This window comes from Tamandua tetradactyla, chromosome 6 (genome assembly GCF_023851605.1).
Source record: "Tamandua tetradactyla isolate mTamTet1 chromosome 6, mTamTet1.pri, whole genome shotgun sequence".
Classification (NCBI taxonomy): Eukaryota; Metazoa; Chordata; class Mammalia; order Pilosa; family Myrmecophagidae; genus Tamandua; species Tamandua tetradactyla.
In genome coordinates this window covers 100,129,773-100,146,633 of record NC_135332.1, presented here as the reverse complement: position 1 = coordinate 100,146,633, position 16,861 = coordinate 100,129,773, and the positions used below count along the sequence as shown (strand labels likewise).

Here is a 16,861-nt window from a genome sequence, read left to right as displayed (position 1 = left end):
AGGAGGGAAAGACAGACAGGGAGAGAGAGAGAGAGACAGCCATGTGACAGAGGTAGAGAATGAGTTACAGACTACCCACAATCCACCATTTGACCGCTGCAAGCTTCACAGAAAGCACCATCCTGAAGACACCCTGATTTTGGACTTCTGGCCTCCAAAATTATGAGACAATAAATTCCTGTTGTTTATGCCAACCAGTGTGTGGTACTTTGTTGCAGCAGCTCTACCAAACTAAGACATCTGTGCAGAGGAAACAGGGAAAATCAGAATTTTGAGGAAAAATTTTGAACCACAATGATTCTGGCAAAAAAGAAAAAAAAAGTGTCATGTCTAATTGCATGGACTCCTTCAAATGGAGATACAGAATTCTCCACTGTCAAGGAAATTTACTAAAGAAGATTTTGCTTTAAAGAATATAGGACATAAATGTGCTATATTTCTATTGATAGAGTATGAAGTACCTATTTATTATTCAGTCTTTTATGATAATGCATCACATTATAAATGATACACCCAGAGGATTTTTAAACTATACATTTTTAAAACTTATGCCTGTCTTGTTCCAAAAAGGATTTAAGGTGGAAAAACTGCCATTACCATTTTTATGTGGCCAGTTTACCTCCTATCCTCTAAGTGTTCCTTAAGACCTTTTCATAGCCACAGATGTCTAGTTTGCTTTGCATTTATTTCCAGCAATGTGCTTTCTATTTTTATAATCCTTAAGGAAGAATAATAGGCAAATTTTTAAAGAATTTTTATGTAATAATTTAACTTTTTTTCCCTTCTGCCCTTCTGTGTGGCAATGCTTTGATTTCCATTGCATTTGACAATAGAATGGTTATGCATTTATATTGAACTGTAGAGAACTGTAGATTGCATGCATGTTCTGTTATGCTATAACACATGGCTCACATTTCATAGAACCCACTACCTCATGAGACAGAGTGATGGGTATATATCCAGCTTAAAGTCCTTAGTCTGGAGTTCAAACCCACTCCATTCTGGCCTCACATTCCTCTTCCAGCTTCTCACTAGATTACTCCAGACACACTGCATGCTTTTGCTAAATTAGGCTATCCTGGCACCTCATCTTCCTGTTACCTTTTTGTAAAATTGAGGTGCAATTCACATAGCAAAAAATTCATCATTCTAAATTGTCAGAGTTAGTGGCATTTAAACACTCACAATGTTATGCAACTATCACTTCTATTTCCAGAACATTCTCACCATCCCCAAAGGAAACCCCATACCCATTTAGCTGTCCTTCCTCATATACCCCTACCCTTAGTCCTTGGAAACCACTAATCTCTGTTTTGTCCCTATAGATTTATCTATTCTGGACATTATGTATAAATGGAATCATACATTATGTGACCTTTTGTGCCTGGCTTCTTTCACTTAGCATAGTGTTTTTGAGGGTCATCCTCATCATCACATGTGTCAGAACTTCGTTCCTTTTTATGACTGACTAATATTCCATTATATGGATATACCATATTTTGTTTATCCATTGTTCTGTAATGGACACTCGTGTTCTGCTATGAACATTCACGTACAAGTGTTTTGCTTGAATCCCTGTTTTCTATTCTTTTGGCTACATAACTTGGAGTGGAATTGCTATAACAGGGTGAGTTTATATTCAACTTTCTGAGGAACCATCAAACTTTTTTTCACAGTGGTGACACCATTTTACATCCCAATCAACAACGTACGAGAGGTTCAACTTCTCCACATCCTTACCGACATTTATTATTTGCCATATTTCCATGTTAGAAGATGTGAACAACAAAAAGACAAATAACTCAATTAAAAACTGGGCAAAGTAATTGAATAGACAAATGAACAGACAAAAATACACAAATGACCACCAACAAGCATGTGAAAAGATGCTCAACATCATTAGTCATTAGGGAAATGCAAATCAAAACCTATTACCATATTTTTACTCATTACTGTTTCAGTTTGCAAAAGCTGCTGAAGCGCACTATATCAGAAATGGATTGGCTTTTAACAATGCTGCTTATTAAGTTACAAGTTAAAATTCTAAAGCCATGGAAATGTCCAAATTAAGGTATCAACAAGATGATACCTTCCCTGAAGAAAGACCAATGCCATCCAGGTTTCCTCTGTCACATGGGAAGGCACATAGCGATATCTGCTGGTCCTCCTCTCCAAACTGTCTCTGGGCTTCTGTGGGTCCTTACTTGTTTCTCCTGGGGCATTTCTGTCTAAGCTTTCTCTCTCCATGAGCTCTCTTCAAGGACCCCACTAAACGATTAAGACCCACCTTGAAATGGGTAGCTCACATCTCCATGGAATCAGCCTAATCAAAAAGTTCCACCCACAATAGGTCTGCCCCCAGAATAATGGATTAAAAGAACATAGTATTTTCTGGGGTATATAGCACATTAAAACCAGCACACTTACCCTTCACTATAGGATTTTCTTCCCCAAATCACACCATTAGAAATCTTTCTCATTCTCTAGCTCAAATGGCACCTTCTCTCCATAAACCCTTTCCTGATGTCAACAACCCTCTATTGCAGTACTTATGCCGATGCCTCATACCCCCAAATGTCTTAGTTTGCCAGGGCTGCTGTACAAAGTACCAGTCTAGTTGGCTTAAGCAACAGATTGATTGCTGCACAATTTTGGGAACTTGAAGTCCAAAAGTAAGGTGTAGGCAGAGCCATTCTTCCTCTTAAAAGAGAGAATCCCATTCTGTGCCTCCCCCTGGCTTCTTTCAAGTGGGTAGGTGAAATTCATGGTGTGCCTTGGCTTGTGATGGCATAACTCATACTCTGCCTTTATCTCTTTCTCTGTCTGTCTCTACCCAAATTTCCCCTCCTTATAAGGAGACCAGTCATCTTAACTAATAACATCTTCAAAGATCCTAATTCCAAATAAGGTCCCATCCTTGTGACCAGGGATTAGGACTTGAACATGTGCTTTGGGGGAACACAATTTAATCCCTTATGTGCAGGGATCAGGTCTAGTACTGTACTGCCTGCTCCACTACCAGCAGCCCTTGAATCCTGGCCAATACTCCCCTATTATCATGCCCTACCATCCTCAGAAAGCAAGCCTCTCGGACTTCTATGCTTCATGCGTCCATTTACACATCCAACAAATATTTCAGCAAATAAATGAAAAGAGCTCTGCAAGTTAGGGACAATCTCAGGAATAACTTTCCCTACCTTTTGGTTCAACTTTTTGCCTGATCTCTTTTCTTTAATTCCAAATTCTTGCTCCTTTCCCTCTGGCCCTGTGGATTTGACTTCTGACATGGCAGAATTGAAATCCACTGTCCTGTTTCCCAAGGAAACTCCCTATTCCTTGGTTTGCCTTTGTTGATCCCTGTTCTTGAGTCAATCCTTGGATGGTTCAAAAAACAGGTCAGCATCTTACCATCCCTTTATTTCCAACCTTATACACAAAATTAATTTATTTCTGAATCTGCATTTTAGATCGTCAAGCTTTCTGAATATGTGCTGGAAAAATGGTTATTTCATCTAAATACATTATAAACATGAAAATGATATGTGACTTTTACTGAAAACTAAACAAAAAATATAATAAGTCCTTGAACACAGATATGCATCTATTCTCTGTGCTTTTTCGAGCATGATTTACAGAGCACAAGTTCTTTTCCTTTTTACTTTGTTTCAATTAGTGTGCATGATAATAATATTGCCTGGTGGCAATTTTTATCTCTTTCTGAGCCACTTTGGCTGCATAAATGATTCAGTTTCAGACTAAGACCCTTGTGGAATGCACTTAGGGGTTAGTGGGGTACTTTGCTCTCTTTGTATTCTGAAGTAAGTGACTGTTCACTTTGCAGTAAATCATAAAATGTTGAAATGGAAGAAAAGCTCATCTAATCCCACTCACCGTCCATTATTAGAATTCAGCCTATGGTGAGACCTGTCCTGACAGAAATTATTTATGCCACAATAAAATTCTTTTTGGGAAAAGATTCCATTTCCAAACTTCCTACTATGATGAATTTATTTGGAGTATCTAGCAAAGGAAAAGTGCCACTGGGAGTCTTTGACGGGCCAGTCCTCCTCTGTCTCACTGATGAGGTTACCTCATAGACGTAGGATGGCGCACATAGATAGAGAGAACGTGGCAGGAGAGCAGGAGTCTAGGCAGCCAGATTTGCCCCAGGGGATCTGTAGGGTGAAAGACAGTTTGTCAAGATTGTATCTATGGTGGATTAAATTGTGTACTTCAGTTTGGACATGTTCTTGGTCTTGGTACACATTCTTTTGGGTATGGATTCTTTATAAATAAGATCTCTTCAAGATGCTCCTTTAATTAAAGTGTGGTACAACCAAATCAGGTTGGGCTTTAATCCCAGCTACTGGAGCCTTTTATAATCAGAGAGGAAGTCAGAGAAGCCACAGAGAGCTGCTACTAGCTAGAAGTCAATGGAATCAGCGGGAGATGGGAGAAGACGCTGCTGCTGTGGGCACTGCCACAAGACAATAAAACCAAGGCTCATCAGCAGCCAGTCCCAGACCACCAGTCTTCTCGGAGATGGCTTTGGCTTGCTGACAAATCAGTTTTGGCCTTCTCTTGGTCTCAAAATCATGAGAAAACTTCCCACTGTTGAAGCCAACCCATTGTATGATATTTGTTTTAGCAGCTGAAAAACTAAAAACTAAAGCACTACCCTTGGACATTTTATCATGGAACCAAACAATAACCCCCAGTAATTTTCATCCAACAATCTTATTGCTGCCTCTTACATTAGTACAAAATGTCAATTTACTCTTCCACAAAATACCCTCCTCGTAGGGAATAATTGTGTAGTAAGGATCAAATGAGATGATACATGTAAAGTACCTGGCACAGAGTGAGCATTCAATATGTGCTAGCTTTTCAACAGATATCTCCAAGAAGCCAATGTTTTTACCCTCCTCTTTTATACAAACCAAATAAGGGATTTCCTTGTGGCATCGATACATAATGAAATCTTTCACAATTCTTGTATGTGTGAACATAGTCTCATCCACCTCCATGAACATAACTTTGTTTGAAACAGCACTGTAAAGTAATGAGACTGTTTCACTTGTGTCTTATCAGATGTATTCCCTTTGCAGATCCTTTTTTTCCTTGAAAAATGTAAAGTCTCTCAAAATCTTCGTTTAATTCCCTAGATTCTCAAGAAATCATATCTTTACTTTTATTACATTCATGAGTGAATATTTCATTATTTTCCCTTTAGGAAATACGTCAAGAACAGCTTGGCTGAGGTCATATGTCAGGTTTCAAAGTTCACCAAGCTGTGGTCTGCTTTGGGTTTTTAGAAGACTGATAAATAATTGCCCAGTTGTCTCCAAATGACTGAAAGGTCCAAAAGTTACAAAATAAATAAGAGTGAAGAACATGTGAAAAGATACATTTGAAGTGTGAGAAAGGAAACATTTAAATGATTGTGTTTATACCCTTAAATGAATTTTATTAAATAATAAATAGCAAAAGATGTAGCTCCATTTCCCAAACACAATTTAAAACATCTTTCTTAAGGCTGTAAAAAGCATAAAATGCTTTTTTCTAGAAGAACTTCTAGTGAGTGAACCCCACTACCTCCATTTGTACAATATTTTACAATTTTAAAATATTGTACATAGCCTCATGTTTGGGGATTCCTATAATGTTAATTCACTCAATCACTAATCTGATACTTATGCTTCCTCATCAATACCCAGATACTCTCTTCTAGGACAGCTCATTCCATATTGATGGGCTTGTCCTTCGGTGAGTAATTTTACCCCTGCAACAAAACAGTATAAATTGTATACCTATAAGAATTATAAGACCGATATCACCAGTTTGTAAGAAAAACTAATACTTCGATCCCAACCTGCACCATTTAAAAAAATGTTATTCAAATACAAGCATTATTCAGCAAAGACGGTTTCATGACCTTCTCTAAGGATAAGGAAATGAGGTTTAACCAATGCTAACTGATACTCAAACTCTCTCAGAGAGCTGAAACCAGAACTCAAAACTTCTGTTTCCAAGTGACCTTATTTAACAACATCTCACCCTCAACCAATGGGCCTCCCACTCCTTCATAAGACAACAACGTATCAAATGACAAGGTTAGCCACATGCAGTGTGCATCTTCTCCCTATTGATCTAACTGGAAAATCTGACTTTAAACAAAGCCCAGACTTCAGCACTCTTCTCCAAGAAAATTCAAGTGAAAAAAATTAACGTTTTATATATATATATAAAAGGTTATATATATATATATATATACACATATATACCATATATATATATGGTAATATTCTTTGCCTGGTTCTAAATTTAGTAAATCACTAGAAATTTCTTTCACCAAAGAGAGTTCCTACAATGTAGAAATGACTCCTGCTTTTGAGAGGAGCTGGATAACAAGTTTCTGAGTCCTTTGACAGTTCCTAGAGGCTCTGATTCCAATAACTTTTTTTTTTTTTATTGAATGACTCTCATGGAGGTGTATAGGCTATACTTAACTCTCTAAAATTTTGTCTTAGCAAGAGACTGCATTTGGAACTAGGTACTAGTGCTTTAAATATTAGGTACGCATTCTAATGTATATGCCTACCTGCATCATCAGGGATTAGTTTCTTTGCATCACAAATGCCCTTTGAATAAAGCGATGAACAAGTTTAACAATTTCTAAGTGATCCTAATTTTGCCCGCAATGTTTCCAGAAATTTTCTTCCTAGGTGTTTTTCATTTACTATTAATTATCAAATTATTTTAAAATGGCAGTATTTTTAGTGGCACTACAATATTCTATCTCATATATCAGTAGGTGCTCACATTACTTAGAGTCTTTGAGTCATGCAAAAGTTAATTATAATAGTCTTAATTATTTCTCCTCAGCAATAAAAATGGACTCTTAAAAATACCACTGGATATTTAATGTTTGACACATGGATAAAAATGAACGGTGATTTTCTTTTAAAAATCTGGTGCATTAAACCACATAATTGGCCACAGAACAGTCAAGGGCAATTTGTTTTTGTAATTGTATTCTTAGTGGTATAATTTCTAATTATATAGAGGGAATTCAATGTTCATTCCTTGAATTTTTAAGCTGCAATTTTTCATTTCTACCTTTAGCTCCTTTATTCAGGTTACCTCTCTTCTGACAAGAATTATCTGAATGGATTATTTTAACTCAATAATGTTTCCATAGCTTCTTTAATTTTTCTTGTGCAAAGAAAAATGAAATGTATTAGGGTGTGGAAAATACAAAATAACCTCACAAGAGAAAAAAATACTAGTTAATAATAATATAAGATAAAATAGTTTCCTCAAATAAGGAAAATATCTAAGGAATGGTCTATGCTTGTTCTTTTCTATCTTTTATATTCGTTCAAGGCCAAAGATCATCTAACTATTTTGACACCAGACATGACTATCTGTGTACAGTTTAACAGCCATAAACTTTGCGCTTTCCCGAAAAGTCAGTCCACATTTTATTGCCATCACCTGACTTTAACGCAGTGGGCAATCAGCAGTGATGGGCTACGAGGCTGAAAGCCAAAGGTTATCGTCCTGCATAACAGAGGGTCTTCAGCAGCTGTCACCGCTCTGGAGCCCCATATTTAGTTTTGTGTCTCTATTCATCTGGAAATGTGCCAGGACATAAGGAATAGCTCATTCACATAATCCCACTCACAGGTCTGCTTTGGGTGCAAAACCAATTTAGAGTGAGAAATTATTCTTTCTAATAGGAAGTCCCGCTGGGGTATCAAAATTAAGATCCAGAAATATCTTAGGGAGAATAGATCGTATCAATCATAATAGTGATCACTAACAGTTAAAAACTGGCACCAGGGAAAGAATGCACTTTGTATGGACACAGCTGCCGGAGGTAGAGCCCCGTTTTCATTGTGAATCTACGAATGCATTGATCCCCAGTTTTCTCCGTATCGCTCTCATTCAGACCTCAAGTTGCCTCACCTTTGGCTTCTGATGACAATGATCATACTTTTCAACAAGACCTGCCAAATCTGACTTAGGACAGATTAAAAAAAACATAATTTGTAAAATTCCTAATGGAAAAATAGAATTTGCATTGCTATTAAAATAGAGTAAAACTGGAGACAACACAGTCTGGTGGAAAGCTGATAGGCTTCACCTTCAGAGCTACACTGCCCTTGGTCCATCCAAAGTACAGGCTGTGCAGTGTCAAGTGGGACATACCATAACTGCCCAATTTGTCTCTGAAGTAGCAAACAGTGCTGGATTGCTGAAAGATTTAGTCAAAAATCTACAAAATACCTGGACCCCCATATTAAAATGCCACTCACGTAACAATAATTACCATAATTCATATTAATATAGATTAGTATTAAATACAGACAAAATTATCCTATAATTTACCTGGTGGGATATCAAGTAGCCATTAAAATAATGCTCAGTACAAAGTTTAATAAAATGTAATAAAAATGGTAAGTGAAAAATCCAGAAACAAAATAACTTCTGTGATATAAAAATAATGCATAGAACCCAAGACTAAGCAATTTGACCCAATAAAGAAAGTGTAATTGTGTGGAAAAAAGCTATACACAATCTTTTAGGTGGAAAAAAGTGGGTTACCCACAGTGTACACACATGAGCTTGTGTTTGTCCAGGTAAGGAGCCGATTGACCCTCCCCAATCCTGTCCTCCTCTCCTGCCAACCCCTTTCCTCAGTCAGCCCTCATGGGGCCTCCAGGCCACTTTCCCCAGCTTCCCAAATACTAGTCCTTTCCAGGTCCTCTTCTCTCAACTAGGAGAAAGAAAGAAGGAAAAAAGTTAAGAAGGGAGGTAGGAGGGACAAGTGTCTTTTCTTCAGTCTTACTGTAGTGAGTTGAATAGTGTCCCCTCAAAATTCACGTCGACCTAGAACCTCAAAATGGGACCTTATCTGGAAATAGGATCTTTGCAGATGTAATTAAGGTAAGTCTGAAGATGGGCTCATTCTGGATTAGGGTGGGAACCAAATCCAATGACTACTGTCCTTATCTGAAGAGGAGAGAGCACAGAGACAAAGAGAAGAAAGCAATGGGAAGATGCAGCCAGAAAGTCGAGTAATACATATACGAACCAAGGAATGGCAAGGATTGCCAGCAACCACAAGAAGCAAAGAGAGAGGAATGGAATGGTTCTCCCCTACAGCTTCCAGAAGGTATCAACCCTGCTGATAACTTGACTAAGGACTTGTGGTCTCCAAAACTATTATAATTTTCTGTTGTTTTAAGCCACCCTGTTGGTGGTACTTTGTTGTGGCAGCCCTAGGAAGCTAAGTTTTCTAAGTTTTCATCTAGGTAAGTTAATACCTCAGTGTGCTAATGAGTTCCAGGGACTTGGTATTTTCATCTCTTCAGGTAGGATATTTGATTCTAGAGGAGACAATGAGCCAAAAAAATGACTCATTTATTCACTGAATAGAAATTGGACGTCTACTGAGAGTCAAGCATGGGGGGAAAGCAAAGAATACAGACAGTCTTCTAGTAAGTAAGATGACAGCAGCATGATCCTCAAGCCACAGGAGCCTTGAGACAAGGAAGTAAACAGCTTCAAAGAGAAGTAAGGACAGGCTTTCAGGAGCAAAACATAGTCAATCCATTGGGCTCTTGAAGGATGAGCAGGACTTTCTCAAGCAGAAAAAGTAAAAGACTACTCCAGAAAGTGGGGGGAAAATATAATATATAATGGTAGGGTGCAGACTGTTTTGGAAACAGTGAGGAGTTCAGTGCATCTGGAGTAGCCATCCCTGAAATTTTGACAAGGGGTAGGAGAGGTGGTTAGCAACACTGAAATTCTTCTTGTATTTGCAGAACTTCTGAGTTGAAGTTAAAAAGCTAAAATTATCATTAAAAATACAAATAAGCCAAGGGGTGCATATCCTTAACATAGCCCTTCGCCCCCGATTTTTAAATCTCCAGCTCCTTCTTCTGCCCCTCTAGACTGCATTCCCAGAAGTGTCTTATTCATCTGTGTTTTCCCTGTGCTTGGCACACAATATGTACACAATAAATAGCTGTTGAATTGAACTTATGCTAGAGTTTGGACTTTATCCTATAAACAATTAGAGTGAGATAGGGAGCTCTGCTCAAGACTCTAAACAGCAGAGTGTTTCAGGGAGGAAAATCCAGTGGCTCTGTGCATGTTGGGAGTGGTGGGAAACAGCTGCAGTGATAAGGAACTCAGGTAGGTGGGAAAAAATAGGACTGTAATTACTTCACAGGCTTAGAGTATCTGTGCTACAGAATCAATCAGATTTAGTGACCAAGTGATTACTGAGAAGTTGTAGCCAAGCTCACTCAATGATAAAGGGGTGGAAGACAGACATCTACACAATTGGGAAAGAAGAGAGAAAGCAATTTTAAGTTTGAGGGAAAAAAGCTCATGGTTTTGATAGGTTAAGTCTCATCTCTGAAAAACCCCTAGAGGGAGGACTTAGCAGACAACTGAAAACCTGGATCTGGGACTCAAGAGAAAATGGAGTCAATATGGATATGGTAGTCATCCCACTAGAACTCCATATAAAGACAAAGGGTGTGGACTCAGAGTGAGCCCACATAAAGGGTCAGGCAAAAGAGATGGCTTCCCAAAGTGGATGGGGTGATGAGGGGAAGGTATGGGTGATCCAATTCTCAAGGTGACGAAATACACAGGCAGTATGAACTCTGACATGGCCATTTATTGTTGATAGCCTTAGTGAAAAGGGTTTCAGAATAATTGTGATGATGGGATGAAGGCACAGAGTGAATGAGAATTGAGGGATTGGAGACACTAATGAGGAGGGCATGTGACATCCCTCAGATTACACTTGGACATGGCCCTGACTTTTGTCTACCCTGTATGCCACCTGACCTTCCTTTCTGCATCTTCTTTTACATTCGGTCTCTAATCTTCTACATTCCCAGGCCTTAAAGCAGGAGTGCAAAGAAATGACCACAATTCCCCCAGGAGATAGTTGCAGAGGCAAGTCAAATCCTTCTAGATGTCAGAATAAGAGGGAGAAAAAGATGCATCAGATCTTTGCATCAGCTCTTTCAATACCAGGCTAATGTTGTTTAAATTCCCCAATATCTGTTATCCTGAGCTGAAACAATATGACACAAACGCATTGACAAGGAATGTTTCTTACTGTACATTTGCTTTTACTCATGCACTAGAGTATAGTTTAGAACCTTCAAGTCCAAGAAAGATGAGTCACTGCAGAGAGAGCAGCATTTTAAAGACTTGGCCCAATATCCATGTCTCATGACCATGTATCTGTGTTCTTCTCCCTCTTTCGTATTTAATATGCACAGTAAAAAAAAAAAAAAGGCAATGTTATTAAAAACAGATCCCACACAACATGGTTCCAAAATTCAACATATCCATTTGTTATAAATAATACTATTTATAATAAGTTTAGCACCAAGTCATTGTTCTAATTTAAATATCAACACAAATTTCTCTTTAATACATTAGATAATATTTTCTAAGATTTTAATATTTTTAGCTATGTCACTGTCAAAGGAACTTCATATTTCAATTATGACATTTTAGGAAAAAAGAAAAAGAACTATGTTATTTCAGTGAAGAATGAAGGCTGTCTGAGTAATGATGCTGTCATACCTTGAAATCCAAAGCAATGCTTTTGCTATTTTTATCAAAAATAATAAAATGTCACCTTATTTTGAAAATTATTCAGAGCTATTGAAAAACAACAAAGGATTAGAAAATGGTATCTCTATTCTAAAATGTATCCAACTGATAAACTTATGCTTGGGCAAGGTAGGACTATAACCCTTCAAAAGTGTTTCATTTCTAATGACATATGCATTGTATTTCACAACTACATTTAAAGTAAGCCTAGAGTCATGATCTTGGGTTTAACAGTGGAGAATGAAGGAAAAAACGTGCACCCATGCATTTTTATTATTAATAAGATATAAACAGGAAAGGCATATTTTGTTTCTGATGGAAACACAACTTCACAGGGGGAAAAAATTTTTTTTAAGTACAAAACAACAACAATAAAACAAAACAAAACTAGAAAAAACAGAAATCTTAGCACTCTTTATCCAGTTCAAGATATAATATTTGAAAATTAGCTCTTCTGATTACTCAGACTTAATGCAAAACTCAAGAGAAGATGGGACTAGTTACTTCTCACAAGACCTTCCTCTAAAACAGTAGCCCAAATTGGCACTTTCCCAGAATACAAAGAGCCTCAAGATCTCCACAGATGCTGTTCCCTCTCCTAAAATGCTTGTCCTCCTCCTCCTCCCATTGCTCTATCCTTCTCATGTTTGCAATGAGATCCACCTCCTCAGAAGGCCCTTCTCCAATCTCTCTACCTAAAATGAGGCTGAACGGAGGTTAACGCTCCTCCATCCCTGTTTATTGTCTCCATTATCCTAACTGCCATCTTTGATTGTTTCATTTTTCTATTGTTTCTTGCATGCTGTTTGTCTCCTTTAATAAGGTTCAGCTTTATTGATAAACACCCTCAGGTTTTATTGATAAACACCCTCAGGATGGGGCTCACAGTGGGCAGGCATTCGATCAAGTTTTGGACTGTACTTAAGGTCACCACTAGAAAATAAACTCCTTAATGCATGTTTCTGACCAGGTAAACACTGCTCAGTTTCAGATTCTGCAGGAATGTAATTCCTGCCCAGACCATGTTCCCTCTCTTCAGGCAGAGCCCACTTGGCATAAGGTGTTTCTCCAGGGGCCAAAAAATTAACAACCAAAGGATTTTCATACAACAGTCAATTTTTTGAAACCAAGAAGAGAGAGAACTCCTTGAAAACAGAAGGGGAAATCTTAACTCTTCAATGCAGCTTCTTTTCACCATTTCATTTAGAATCAAACACTTGGCCTCCTTGAAGAGCCAGCTTCCATCCTGGAGCCCTCCGTTTATCCTCCTCAAGTAACTGATGCATCAATTCCATGGCCTTTCATGTTTCCAAGTCTGATGGACTTCAGACATGATACCAGGTCTACCAGGAGTAGATACTGCTTCCAACAATTTGCAAGTGCAGCACCCTTTCCTCCTAGATCACATTTAGACAATCTGGCTCTCACAAAGGCCAAACCTTCAGTACATGACATTGCTCTTTGGTCATATCACCAAGACTTATAAATAGAACAATTTTTCCAAAGAAATTTTATTGTATTTCAGGTGTTTTGCACTTTCTTTGAAAAGAAGGAACACAAAATTGGATGACAAATTCAATATAAGTATCATCATCCTTCCCTTCCAGAAAAGGGAAGAATTACCGAAGGTGAAGTAGTACATTAGCAGAACTTCTAAACTCTTCCTTCACGTTGGAAAGCAGCATGAATCTTAATATTCATGACAATAGCCATCCCTGAGATTTTGACAAGGGGTAGGAGAGGTGGTTAGCAACACTGAAATTCCTTCTTGTATTTGCAGAACTTCTGAGCTAAAGTTAAAAAGCTAAAATTATCATTAAAAATACAAAGTATTTTTAACCCAACATAAATTACCAATGTACCTATTTCAATTCTATTGCTCTTGTGATGACTATGTCCTTTAGAAAATTTTTAAATAACTTGAGATTTTCATCATGGGTTTACTATTTCAAGAAGTACAGAGGTTTTTTTAACTGCATGATAACTTTTCATGTCACAAAGCATGTGAGATAAGTGTCCAAACCTGAGTGGAGTTCCCCATTTTATATAACAATTGGATTCATTGCTGGTGATAAGCACCCATTATCCGCTGCCCCATTCGTGGGTGCAAGATTTCAAAATACCTTAATAAAAAATGATAACAGAAATATATGGTGACATGGACTATGAGGAGCTCTTACAGCTCAAAAAGTTAACTTTCAAGTCCCTTAAAACTTATTGGTTTTGAGCTACAACTCCTTTAAAATGCTCTTTGTTCATAGATAAATAGACCAAAGAGTAAGATTATAAAAACACAAGCCAGTGTAGGAAATTTCACATTGCTTTATGACATTGAGGGCTCTGGCTAAAGAACTTGGAAAAGGGGTCCCTGGTGTCATAACCATATAGGAAGAGAATTAAAACATCCATTGCAAAGCAATGAACAGCTTCAGCATTGTCACTCTCAAACAGAGAAGGGTGTTTTATTGTGACATCACAATAAAACAACCCCCTGTCACATCTCATGGACATTTAATGTCTCTTTGGGTCAAGCAAAGAGAGGCTTGTGGTGCTTTGGAACTAAATGTTGCCTTACCCAGAAACTACACATGGGTTCCTACCATGCATTGGCCATAGCAATGCCGCCTTCTTCCACCTTCATTCAACTCTAGAGAGGATTGAGTAGTTCTAGAAAATAAATGATCAGAGCTCCTCCTGGAGCTAAGTAGGCTCAAGATGATCTTAGATTCAAGCAACATATAAGAAATCAAGCATGTAATTAGCTGTAGAAATCTCTAATGGTTCTAGGTTTTGAAATATGTTCCTAAAAACACTAAAAGTTAACATACCTCATAAATATTGGAAAGGTATTTCTGTTTTGTGAAGTAACATTAATTGCCCAAGTATTCCAACTCACAGAAAGAGTTTGATTTTTTATGTTTTCAAAAAGGTATAACTTGGGCAGACCACAGTGGCAGAGTTCACGTCTGCCATGCCGGAGACCCAGTACCTGCTCATGCAAAAAAAAAAAAAAAAAAGATATGCCTTAGTTTATAATGAAGACTTGTTTCCAAAACTGATTCATAGTAGGATTATGTATAAAACACTATAAGTGGATTAGATGCAGTGTATTAATTATTCAGATATAATCTTCACTGAGGACCTGTATTAGTTGGTCTCCTCTATAGATGGTGAGGTGATTTCCTTATTTAATTAGTGTCCTCTGGAATCAGGAATTAAGGATAATCTTATATGAGACTGTCAATTTGTCATCTTTGATCCCTGCAAATTCTAGACTTTTTTTTCTTTTTTTGGCATTGAACCCATGTCTCTGGCATGGCAGGTGAGAATTCTGCCACTGAGCCACAATTGCCTGCCCCTAGATAATTTTTTTTAAACATAACCACATACAAACACAAACATTCTTACCATATGATCATTCCATTCTTGATATATAATCAATAACTCACAATATCATCACATAGTTTTATATTCATCATGTGATCATTTCTTAAACATTTGCATCAATTCAGAAAAAGAAACAAAAAGAAAGCAGAAAGAAATTCATGCATACCATATCCCTTACCCCTCCCTTTCATTGATCACTAGCATTTCAATCTATTAAATTTATTTTAACATTTGTTCCCCTATTATCTATTTATTTTTAATCAATATGTTTTACTCATCTGTTCATAAGGTAGATAAAAGAAGCATGAGACACAAGGTTTTCACAATCACATAGTCACATTGCGAAAGCTATATCATTACACGATCATCTTCAAGAAACATGGCTACTGGAACACAGCTGCACATTTTCAGGCAGTTCCCTCCAGCCTCTCCATTACACCTTAACTAAAAAGGTGTTATCTATATCACGCATAAGAATAACCTCCAGGATAACCTCTAGATTCTGTTTGGAATCTCTCAGCCATTAATGCTTTATTTTGTCTCATTTCACTCTTTCCCCTTTTGGTCGAGACGGTTTTCTCAATCCCTTGATGCTGAGTCCCAGCTCATTCTATGATTTCTGTCCCACATTGCCAGGAAGGTCCACACCCATGGGAGTCATGTCCCACGTGGACAGGGGGAGGGCAGTGAGTTTGCTTGTTCTGTTGGCTGAGAGAGAAAGGTCACATCTGAGCAACAAAAGAGGTTCTCTTGGGGGTGAATCTTAGGCCTAATTTCAAGTAGGCTTTGCCTATCCTTTGCAGGGTTAAGTTTCATATGTACAAACCCCAAGGCTGGGGGCTCAGCCTATTGCTTTGGTTGTCCCCACTGCTAGTGAGAATATCTAGAGTTCTCCACTTAGGGAAGTTGAATTTTCCCCTTTTCTCAGCATTCCCTCAAGGGGAATTTGCAAATACTTTTTTATTAACTGTTCAAATCACTCTGGGATTTTTCGGGGCATCATTCTGGATAAACTTACAAAATCTCATGCCTTACTCAAGGTTCCATGTACTATGTTGTTCAATTAAGCTGTCCATATAAGTTATATTAGGAAATGCACTAGTCAAAATATAAATTTTGTACCAATAAACAAGTTTTGCTTTAACTTAAGTTAAAGATTTTAAATATTAATTACCATCTATTTTCAACACCTGGCACTATTGACATTCTTTTGTTCTTCCTCATGCAAAAACATTTTTAAATTTGTATATTTAGTAACTATCCCTAGATAATTTTTAAATTAAATCAATATTGGACAAAGACTTTAATAATGGAGGATTTGTTTAAAAGCTATATTAACAAAATATTTTACTTAAGTATAAAGTCATTTTCAAAATATATTAAGAATAAACATTGAGTCTGTTGAAATAAGCCATCTGTAGTTTGTTTAAATTCTAATAAATATGTGGAGATGTTGAGAGCTGCATGAAATCAAAGGAAATTTTTCATTCATATAAAAAAAGAAATAGGCCATTTAAATGATAGCCTGGTTTTTAACCTGCAAGTGAGAAAAGTGATAAGAGGAATCCTGAAAATCTAAATTATGCAAAATATCAACATATCCTTAAATGGCTACATTCCCCAGTCCATCTAGTCTTAATAGACAGCATATTTGCAGGGAAATACAAGGAGAATAATTACTATAATCAGGAAAGCTTGAATGATTGAACAGAATAGCCACTGATGTCTATGGATCAGAATTATATTCATATAGCATCAATTTTAATGTCAGGTGTGGTCTTCTGGTACCTTCTTCTGTAGGTAAATTCTGATAAACCAG

The 16,861-nt window shown here is 37.4% G+C and overlaps 1 long non-coding RNA gene across 1 annotated transcript in view; it reads right to left on the bottom strand.

Moving 5' to 3' along the window:
• Window positions 1-4,019: 4,019 nt before the first annotated feature.
• Window positions 4,020-16,861, bottom strand: part of LOC143686254 (uncharacterized) — a 39,329-nt gene continuing 26,487 nt past the window's right edge. The window contains exon 3 of the long non-coding RNA XR_013176990.1: window positions 4,020-4,175. This is a non-coding gene — a long non-coding RNA (uncharacterized LOC143686254). The remainder of the gene's footprint in view (window positions 4,176-16,861) is intronic.